The sequence below is a fragment of the Anopheles marshallii genome, chromosome 2 (genome assembly GCF_943734725.1).
Source record: "Anopheles marshallii chromosome 2, idAnoMarsDA_429_01, whole genome shotgun sequence".
In the NCBI taxonomy this organism is placed as follows: Eukaryota; Metazoa; Arthropoda; class Insecta; order Diptera; family Culicidae; genus Anopheles; species Anopheles marshallii.
Genome location: NC_071326.1, coordinates 22,333,329 through 22,344,789, shown reverse-complemented (window position 1 = coordinate 22,344,789; position 11,461 = coordinate 22,333,329).

Below are 11,461 nucleotides of genomic sequence, written 5' to 3'. Positions count from 1 at the left end.
CGGTTGGTAACATTATGATGGTAGTGAAGCAAGCATTGAACTGTTGATAGATTTTTACCGAACTAGATACTTAGAACGAATAAGCCCATCAGCAACAGTACGGTAAAGAGAGAGAACAATGGAAAACAATAGCAAAACACACCGACACTGATGTAGAATAGACCTATTAGCAAAAATTTGTAGTGCGCATAAAGTAAACGGTGGGAAGGAAAGGCAGAAAAGGGAAAAAAACTGGAGGGCAAAAATTGCATAATAGTTCTAATCGCCAGCCTGCAAAGCGCCGTTTCGTTGAAACTATCTCTAAAAATGCTGTAGCTAAAGAAGGTTTTATATAGAAAGAAACTAAGCGAGAGATAGAGAGAGAAAGAGGATGGCATTTATCAAACCAAGCGCATCTAAATCATTTCGTAGACTAGGAGAACAGTACATAATTTTTAAAACGTTATATAGAGAACTAAAAACGCTGTTAATTCTTGCACGCGTAAGAGAGCATTTTACACTGTCAGTTTTTGTCCTGTTTTATGTTTTATAAGCTTTTACAAATCTGCACTTTTATGACGGGAGAAATACCGGTCCATTCAAAATTTAAATTATGCGACGCAGAATTTTCATTGGACGTATTTCACGTCAGAGCTTTAAAGGGGCGATCTGCTATAAACTAAAACATCTTTCTGGCCTATCATTGCTAGCTTTTGTTTTTTTTTTTAATTTTGTTTACCCATGGCTGGTTAGCAAGGGAACTTCCGGATGGGATTTGGTTCCGGTGCTGTCACCAAGCGCTAAACCACCGCCTCCAGTGACGATTTTAAGGGAGTAGTATACTCTAGCATCCTAACAAAAAGGGTACTTTTGGATTTCGTTTTTGATAACTATAAATATATGGCAAAAATAAAACATATTAGTTAAATCTACCTTTTTGCAGTTGCAAAACTTAATATTTTGGCCTACATTCAGGTACAGAATCAGGTGCAGCATTGCACCTCTGACAACAACGTATTAATCGGACATTATAGATATGCGACACCGTTATCGTTTAAACAAAGTATTTTTTTTTCATATTTTTTAACATAATTTACGCACGAAGGATTTATACGACAAATTGGAGAATTTTGAAACATTTTGAAAATCTGCAACTATACTTCGCTACTCATTCTGTAACATTGGAGCGGAGTGTCTCACAGACGTCGGGTTAAGTTTACGATAAACAACTCAAAGCTTTTTCTTGCGCGACTAAACTACTATTTTCAACATTAAGTGTATTACTCCCTTAAGAGAAGAAACTAGTGTAATATAGAAATATTATGACCAACCATTCGTAAAACCATGATAGTGACAACTAGCAGCCTGTTTATGTATGGTTTTGTTTGGATTCGGTTTTATCATTTCTCACGCAGTCGAAAATAAGAATATGTTAACCATTTTCTATGTTAATTTTTCTTTTGTTCGAACTCTAATACTGACTGCCTGAAAACGGCTGCATTACAAAGCATTCGCCTGCTCGTTCTTGTCTTTGTTGTGACCCCCTTTTTACGCTACACTTTTAAAATGAAAAAAATCCTTGTAAAAATGTCTGAAATATAAGAGAGAGGAAAGAAAATCAATCAAATAAAAAAAAAACGCAAACAAAAGCAAAACTAAGCAACAAAAAGCACATAAAATAGTTATAAATTTTCCAAATTTTAGCAAGCAAATGAACAAACAAAACAAAACAAGAAGCGAATTACTGGGAGCTAAAGAGTGAAAGCAGCGATCGAGTGGGACATCGACGCACAAAGATGGATGGAGTATGGGGGAGTACGATGTGCTTCGGTGGTGCATTAAAACACTTAAAGATGTTTAAAATCTCAAAAGCTTTGCTAGTTTAAAAGCTTGATCACAAGTTATAAAGAAAACAAAAACAAAGGCTAGAATATAACTATTCATATTATTAACGATAATGGGAACCCACGATTGCATCAAGAGAGGTTTAAAAAATGATACAAAAATTCTCCGCTAAGCTCATAAGAAATAGCTCATACTCAAATGCAAAAAAAAATGACACTCATTGGTGATTTTAATTTTGAGAATGTCAACGTAAATCTTGTGTTACAACAAAAACAAAAAGCACAAACAAATACACACCTCACCAAAAACACATACGCGCATGAAAAAGCGACATGTAGAAACATGGATGATAGGTATGCGAGATGCTACATGGTCGGGGGTTTGTTGTTTTTATTATTCGTGAACTTTGTGACTATCCATTGGAATCCGAGCTTTGTCGTAATATTTGCGTGTTATTTGGCTCGTCTTATATACGGTGAGCGAGATAGACAGAGAGTGGCAGAGAGATAAAGATAAAAAGAGAGAGAAAGAGAGAGAGAGAGAGAGATTGAGAGAGAGAGAGAAAGAGAGGGAGCGCTCTACGATTTAACTACCACCGTCCGTTCCAAAGATGAAACAAAAATTGTCCATTTCTTGAGACAGCTTGTGCTCAATCAGGTATATATCATCAAACGTTCATCTCGCTCGCATAAAATAGGCAATACTACTGTAAAACGTAAAAGAAACCACACACACACACAATGGACACAAACAGAACACAAAACTTTAGTATTTGCGAAGCAAGACGCACATTTATAGGCTGCAGAATGCAACATGTTTGTACATATGCGAAAAGGTTCTGGAGATGTTCATACAAACACAATGCTACACAACAAAAATTAAAAGAAATAGTTCCCCAAAAATCTCAGACTTCGGTTGAAACTCACACAGATGCTGCTAAAATAAGAAAGGAAGTATCATAATAAAGAGGTAGAGGTACAATTGCGAGTGAAATATCTACTTATCCAGACCGATCTTCATCAGTATCATGAGTTACCCAAACACAAAAAAAACATGACGCTAAAAGGTTGACACGTGATTACTTTGTTATTGGATGGGTACAAAAGATCAGTTAATTCAACCGATACTTAGAAAAGGTGGTTCGAGTTGTTGGATTTCCTTTGCTAGAAAAGCATCTACTAAAAGCTTTTGGTAAAAAATAGTGAATCCCTTGACAACCACCCAAAGCACACAGAGCAACCCTTTTTGACAGCATCAGCAGTACGCAGCAAAACGGAGAAGAAGATTTGTTTTGGAGTTTAAAATATATTTCCACTGATATGTATTGCCTTGTGATTGCTATTTTTAATTTGTAAGAGTGACATCATGAAATGCGAATACTACAGCCCGGCATGAGTAAAACTTATTGAGAATAAATAAAATGTGAAAGCTTTACGTGTGTGGAATTTTTATTTAGCGAAACGATAGACACTATTGATAATCACGTGAGTTAAAATTTTACCTGTACTACACGATACATTGCCTTCTCAATCCTTCTCAACTAGTGTTGTGCTTAATGAATCTTTTGCGAAGAGTCATTCATATGAATCTTTAACGAGGAGTCATTCAAATCAGGAGTCGACTCTCTAAGCATTCATGAATCCTCAAAGAATCATGAATCCTCGAGATCGAGATCCGTGATTTCAGGCGTATGTTGGGCTGTCATTATGACAGCTGTCAAGGCCTATATACATAAGGTGGATAAAGTGGTCAAGGTTTATAATTTTATACCGTCCACAACTCGGCCAACCTGACAAATGAATAGATGTTTCAGAAGCTTGACGACGTATGGTTTCAAAGTCTCTAGAATGTGTATCATTTTTCATTTCCAAAAATTCAGTCAGTTGATCGACTATAGGACCACGTTGTTCGACTCCGAAAAGCATAACTGAAGGTGTAAATTCAGTTGACGCATGAACTTTATAATTCAGGGATACTCTGCTTTGGTTTATTGAAAGCTCCAATTTCCGTGGTCTATGGAGTTGGAAAGTTTACTTAAAATTGGTCGTAAAACCCCATTAACTCGCCTTACTTGCCCATTTGTTTATGGCGAACTAGTTGCATTTAGAACATGACAAATTCCACGTTCATTTAAAAACTTTTATAGTAAACAGTAACTTTTATAGTAAAATAGTATATGCATACTAAAAAGTATACGGTTACTAAAATAGTATACGGATACTTAGTTAGTACTAACCTAGTATGTGGGGCAATACTAAATTAGTATATGGTTGCTAAAATAGTATAAGGGTATAAAAATTATACAAACCTAGTATACGAGGGAATATGAAATAGTATACAGTTACTAGAATAGTGCAATAGTCTTATCGGGCTGCCCAATTACAATCCCAATAACATCCTTATCGGGCTGCCCGATAATAGTCCCAATAACACTCTCATCGGGCTGCCCAATAACTCATCGGGCTGCTGTGCGAATAACATCCTTATCGGGCTGCCCGATAATAGTCCGATTAACACCCTTATTGGGCCACACAATAACAGTCCCAATAAAATAGTATATGGATACTAACATAGTATTGGGTTAGTAAAAAAGTTATTGGGTGGCTCATTGGGCTACGGATACGGATACGGATACTAAAATAGTATACGAATACTAAAAAAGTATATGCATACTAAATTAGTATACGGATACTAAAATAGTATATGTGTACTAAATTTGTATACGGATACTAAACTAGTATACAGATACTTAATTAGTGCTAACCAAGTGTGCGGGGTAATACTAAATTAGTATATGGTTACTAAAATAGTAGTCGGATACTAAATTACGGTTACTAAAATAAAAATTACGATTACTAAATACGGTTACTAAAATAGCATATAGTTACTAAAATAGTATACGGATACTAAATAAGTACTAATCTAGTATACGGGGGAATACTAAATTAGTATGTGGTTGCTAAAATAGTATAACGATATTAAAATAGTACACACCTAGTATACAAGGGAATATGAAATAGTATACAGTTACTAGAATAGTGCAATAGCCTTATCGGGTTGCCCAATAACTGTCCCAATACATCCTTATCGGGCTGCCTAATAACAGTCCCAATAACACCCTTATTGGGCCACGAAAAACCAGTCCCAATAACATCCTTATTGGGCCACCCAATAACAGTCCCAATAACATCCTTATCGGGCTGCCCAATAACATCCTTATCGGGCTCCCCAATAACATCCTTATCGGGCTGCCCAATAACATCCTTATTGGGCTGCCCAATAACATCCTTATTGGGCTGCCCAATAACAGTTCGAATTTCACTCTTATTGGGCCACCCAATAACAGTCCCAATAACATCCTTATCGGGCTGAAAAATAACAGTCCGAATAACACTCTTATTGGGCCACCCAATAACAGTCCCAATAACATCCTTATCGGGCTGCCCAATAACAGTCCGAATAACACCCTTATTGGGCCATCCAATAATAGTCCCAATAACACTCTTATTGGGCTGCCCAATAACATCCTAATTGGGCTGCCTAATAACATCCTTATTGGGCTGCCTAATAACATCCTTATTGGGCTGCCCAATAACAGTCCCAATAACACCCTTATTGGGCCACGAAAAACCAGTCCCAATAACATCCTTATTGGGCCACCCAATAACAGTCCCAATAACATCCTTATCGGGCTGCCCAAAAACAGTTCGAATAACACTCTTATTGGGCCACCCAATAACAGTCTCAAAAACATCCTTATCGAGCTGCCCATTAACATCCTTATTGGGCTGCCCAATAACAGTCCGAATAACACCCTTATTGAGCCACCCAATAACAGTCCCAATAACACTCTTATTGGGCCACCCAATAACAGTCCCAATAACACTCTTATTGGGCCACCCAGTAACAGTCCCAATAACATCCTTATCGGGCTGCCCAATAAAAGTCCGAATAACACCATTATTGGGCCACCCAATAACAGTCCCAATAACACTTTTATTGGGCTGCCAAATAACATCCTTATTGGGCTGCCCAATAACAGTCCGAATAACACTCTTATTGGGCCACCCAATAACAGTCCCAATAACACTCTTAGTGGGCCACCGAATAACAGTCCCAATAACACCCTTATTTCGCCACCCAATAACAGTCCCAATAACATCCTTATTGGGCCACCCAATAACAGTCCCAATAACATCCTTATCGGACTGCCAAATAACATCCTTTTTGGGCCACCCAATAACAGTCCCAATAACACCCTTATTGGGCCACCCAATAACAGTCCCAATAACATCCTTATCGGGCTGCCCAATACCAATCCCAATAACACCTTTATTGAACCACCCAATAACAGTCCCAATAACACTCTTATTGGGCCACCCAATAACAGTCCATATAACACCCTTATTGGGCCACTACATAACAATCCCAATAACATCCTTATTGGGCTGCCCAATAACAGTCCCAATGACTCTCTTATTGGGCCACCCAATAACAGTCCGAATAACACTCTTATTGGGCCACCCAATAACATTCCCAATAACATCCTTATCGGACTACCCAATAACAGTCCCAATAACACCCTTATTGGGCCACCCAATAACAGTCCAAATAACATCCTTATCGGGCTGCCCAATAACAGTCCCAATAACACCCTTATTGGGCCACCCAATAACAGTCCCAATAACATCCTTATCGGGCTGCCCAATAACAGTCCGAATAACACTCTTATTGGGCCAACCAATAACAGTCCCAATAACATCCTTAGCGGGCTGCCCAATAACAGTCCCAATAACACTCTTATTGGGCCACCCAATAACAGTCCCAATAACATCCTTATCGGGCTGCCCAATAACAGTCCCAATAACACCCTTATTGGGCCACCCAATAACATCCTTATCGGGCTGCCCAATTACATTCCCAATAACACCCTAAATTTCGCCACCCAATAACAGTCAAAATACCATCCTTATCGGGCTGCCCAATAACAGTCCCAATAACACCCTAATTGGGCCACCCAATAACAGTCCCAATAACATCTTTATCGGGCTGCCCAATAACATCCTTATTGGGCTGCCCATTAACAGTCCCAATAACACTCTAATTGTGCCACCGAATAACAGTCCCAATAACATCCTTATCGGACTGCCCAATAACAGTCCGAATAACACCCTTATTGAGCCACCCAATAACAGTCCCAAAAACATCCTTATTGGGCCACTCAATAACAGTCCCAATAACACCCTTATTGGGCCACCCAATAACAGTCCCAATAACACTCTTATTGGGCCACCCAATAACAGTCCGAATAACACCCTTATTGGGCCACCCAATAACAGTCCGAATAACACTCTTATTGGGCCCCCAAATAACAGTCCCAATAACACTCTTATTGGGCCACCGAATAACAGTCCCAATAACACCCTTATTTCGCCACCCAGTAACAGTCCCAATAACACCCTTATTGGGCCACCCAATAACAGTCCCAATAACATCCTTATCGGGCTGCCCAATAACAGTCCCAATAACACTCTTTTTGGGCCACCCAATAACAGTCCCAATAACACTCTTATTGGGCCACCCAATAACAGTCCCAATAACATCCTTATCGAGCTGCCCAATAACAGTCCGAATAACACCCTTATTGCGCCACCCAATAACAGTCCCAATAACACTCTTATTGGGCTGGCCAATAACATCCTTATTGGGCTGCCCAATAACAGTCCCAATAACACCCTTATTGGGCCACCCAATAACAGTCCCAATAACATCCTTATCAGACTGCCCAATAACATCCTTATTGGGCCACCCAATAACAGTCCCAATAACACTCTTATTGGGCCACCCAATAACAGTCCCAATAACATCGTTATTGGCCTGCCCAATAACAGTCCGAATAACACTCTTATTGGGCCACCCAATAACAGTCCCAATAACATCCTTATCGGGCTGCCCAATAACAGTCCGAATAACACCCTTATTGGGCCACCCAATAACAGTCCCAATAACACTCTTATTGTGCCATCCAATAACATCCTTATCGGGCTGCCCAATAAAATTCCCAATAACATCCCTATTGGGAAACCCAATAACAGTCCCAATAACATCCTTATCGGGCTGCCCAATAACAGTCCCAATAACACCCTTATTGGGCCACCCAATAACAGTCCCAATAACAACTTTATCGGGCTGCCCAATAACATCCTTATTGGGCCACCCAACAACAGTCCCAATAACACTCTTATTGGGCCACCCAATAACAGTCCCAATAACACTCTTATTGGGCCACCCAATAACAGTCCCAATAACACTCTAATTGGGCCACCCAATAACAGTCCCAATAACATCCTTATCGGGCTGCCCAATAACAGTCCGAATAACACCCTTATTGGGCCACCCAATAACATTCCCAATAACATCCTTATCGGGATGCTCAATAACAGTCATAATAACATCCTTATTTTGCCACCCAATAACAGTCCCAAAAACATCCTTATCGAGCTGCCCAATAACATCCTTATTGGGCTGCCCAATAACAGTCCGAATAACACCCTTATTGAGCCACCCAATAACAGTCCCAATAACACTCTTATTGGGCCACCCAATAACAGCCCCAATAACACTCTTATTGGGCCACCCAATAACAGTCCCAATAACAGCCTTTTGGGGTGCCCAATAACAGTCCCAATAACATCCTTATTGGGCCACCCAATAACAGTCCCAATAACACTCTTATTGGGCTGCCCAATAACATCCTTATTGGGCTGCCCAATAACAGTCCCAATAATACTCTTATTGGGCCACCCAATAACAGTCCCAATAACATCCTTATCGGGCTGCCCAATAACAGTCCGAATAACACCCTTATTGGGCCACCCAATAACAGTCCCAATAACACTCTTATGGAGCCACCCAATAACAGTCCCAATAACATCCTTATCGGGCTGCCCAATAACAGTCCGTATAACACCCTTATTGGGCCACCCAATAACAGTCCCAATACCATCCTTATCGGGCTGCCCAATAGAAGTCCCAATAACAACCTTATTGGGCTGCCCAATAACAGTCCCAATAACACTCTTATTGGGCTACCCAATTTGGGCTGCAAAACAACAGTCCCAATAACACTCTTATTGGGCCACCCAATAACAGTCCAAATAACACTCTTATTGGGCCACCCAATAACAGTCCCAATAACACTCTTATTGGGCCACCGAATGACAGTCCCAATAACACTCTTATTGGGCCACCAAATAACAGTCGCAATAACACTCTTATTGGGCCACCCAATAACAGTCCGAATAACACACTTATTTGGCCACCCAATAACATCCTTATCAGGCTGCCCAATAACAGTCCGAATAACACCCTTATTGGGCCACCCAATAACAGTCCCAATTCCACTCTTATTGGGCTGCCCAATAACATCCATATTGGGCTACCCAATAACAGTCCGAATAACACTCTTATTGGGCCACCCAATAACAGTCCCACTAACATCCTTATCGGGCTGCCCAATAACAGTCCGAATAACACCCTAATTGGGCCACCCAATAACAGTCCGAATAACACTCTTATTGGGCCACCCAATAACAGTCCCAATAACATCCTTATTGGGCTGCCCAATAACAGTCCGAATAACACCCTTATTGGGCCACCCAATAACAGTCCCAATACCACTCTTATTGGGCTGCCCAATAACATCCTTATTGGGCCACCCAATAACAGTCCGAATAACACTCTTATTGGGCCACCCAATAACAGTCCCAATAACATCCTTATCGGGCTGCCCAATAACAGTCCGAATAACACCCTTATTGGGCCACCCAATAACAGTCCGAATAACACTCTTATTGGGCCACCCAATAACAGTCCCAATAACACTCTTATTGGGCCACCGAATGACAGTCCCAATATCACTCTTATTGGGCCACCCAATAACAGTCGCAATAACACTCTTATTGGGCCACCCAATAACAGTCCCAATAACACCCTTATTGGGCCACCCAATAACAGTCCCAATACCACTCTTATTGGGCTGCCCAATAACATCCTTATTGGGCCACCCAATAACAGTCCGAATAACACTCTTATTGGGCCACCCAATAACAGTCCCAATAACATCCTTATTGGCCTGCCCAATAACAGTCCGAATAACACTCTTATTGGGCCACCCAATAACAGTCCCAATAACATCCTTATCGGGTTGCCCAATAACAGTCGCAATAACACCCTTATTGTGCCATCGAATAAAAGTCCCAATAACACTCTTATTGGGCCATCCAATAACATCCTTATCGGGCTGCCCAATAACATTCCCAATAACATCCCTATTGGGAAACCCAATAACAGTCCCAATAACATCCTTATCGGGCTGCCCAATAACAGTCCCAATAACACCCTTATTGGGCCACCCAATAACAGTCCCAATAACAACTTTATCGGGCTGCCCAATAACATCCTTATTGGGCCACCCAACAACAGTCCCAATAACACTCTTATTGGGCCACCCAATAACAGTCCCAATAACACTCTTATTGGGCCACCCAATAACAGTCCCAATAACACTCTAATTGGGCCACCCAATAACAGTCCCAATAACATCCTTATCGGGCTGCCCAATAACAGTCCGAATAACACCCTTATTGGGCCACCCAATAACATTCCCAATAACATCCTTATCGGGCTGCCCAATAACAGTCATAATAACATCCTTATTTTGCCACCCAATAACAGTCCCAAAAACATCCTTATCGAGCTGCCCAATAACATCCTTATTGGGCTGCCCAATAACAGTCCGAATAACACCCTTATTGAGCCACCCAATAACAGTCCCAATAACACTCTTATTGGGCCACCCAATAACAGTCCCAATAACACTCTTATTGGGCCACCCAATAACAGTCCCAATAACAGCCTTTTGGGGTGCCCAATAACAGTCCCAATAACATCCTTATTGGGCCACCCAATAACAGTCCCAATAACACTCTTATTGGGCTGCCCAATAACATCCTTATTGGGCTGCCCAATAACAGTCCCAATAACACTCTTATTGGGCCACCTAATAACAGTCCCAATAACATCCTTATCAGGCTGCCCAATAACAGTCCGAATAACACCCTTATTGGGCCACCCAATAACAGTCCCAATAACACCCTTATGGAGCCACCCAATAACAGTCCCAATAACATCCTTATCGGGCTGCCCAATAACAGTCCGTATAACACCCTTATTGGGCCACCCAATAACAGTCCCAATACCATCCTTATCGGGCTGCCCAATAACAGTCCCAATAACAATTTTATTGGGCTGCCCAATAACAGTCCCAATAACACTCTTATTGGGCAACCCAATAACATCCTTATTGGGCTGCAAAACAACAGTCCCAATAACACTCTTATTGGGCCACCCAATAACAGTCCAAATAACACTCTTATTGGGCCACCGAATGACAGTCCCAATAACACTCTTATTGGGCCACCCAATAACAGTCGCAATAACACTCTTATTGGGCAACCCAATAACAGTCCGAATAACACTCTTATTTGGCCACTTAATAACAGTCCCAATCACATCCTAATCAGGCTGCCCAATAACAGTCCGAATAACACCCTTATTGGGCCACCCATAACAGTCC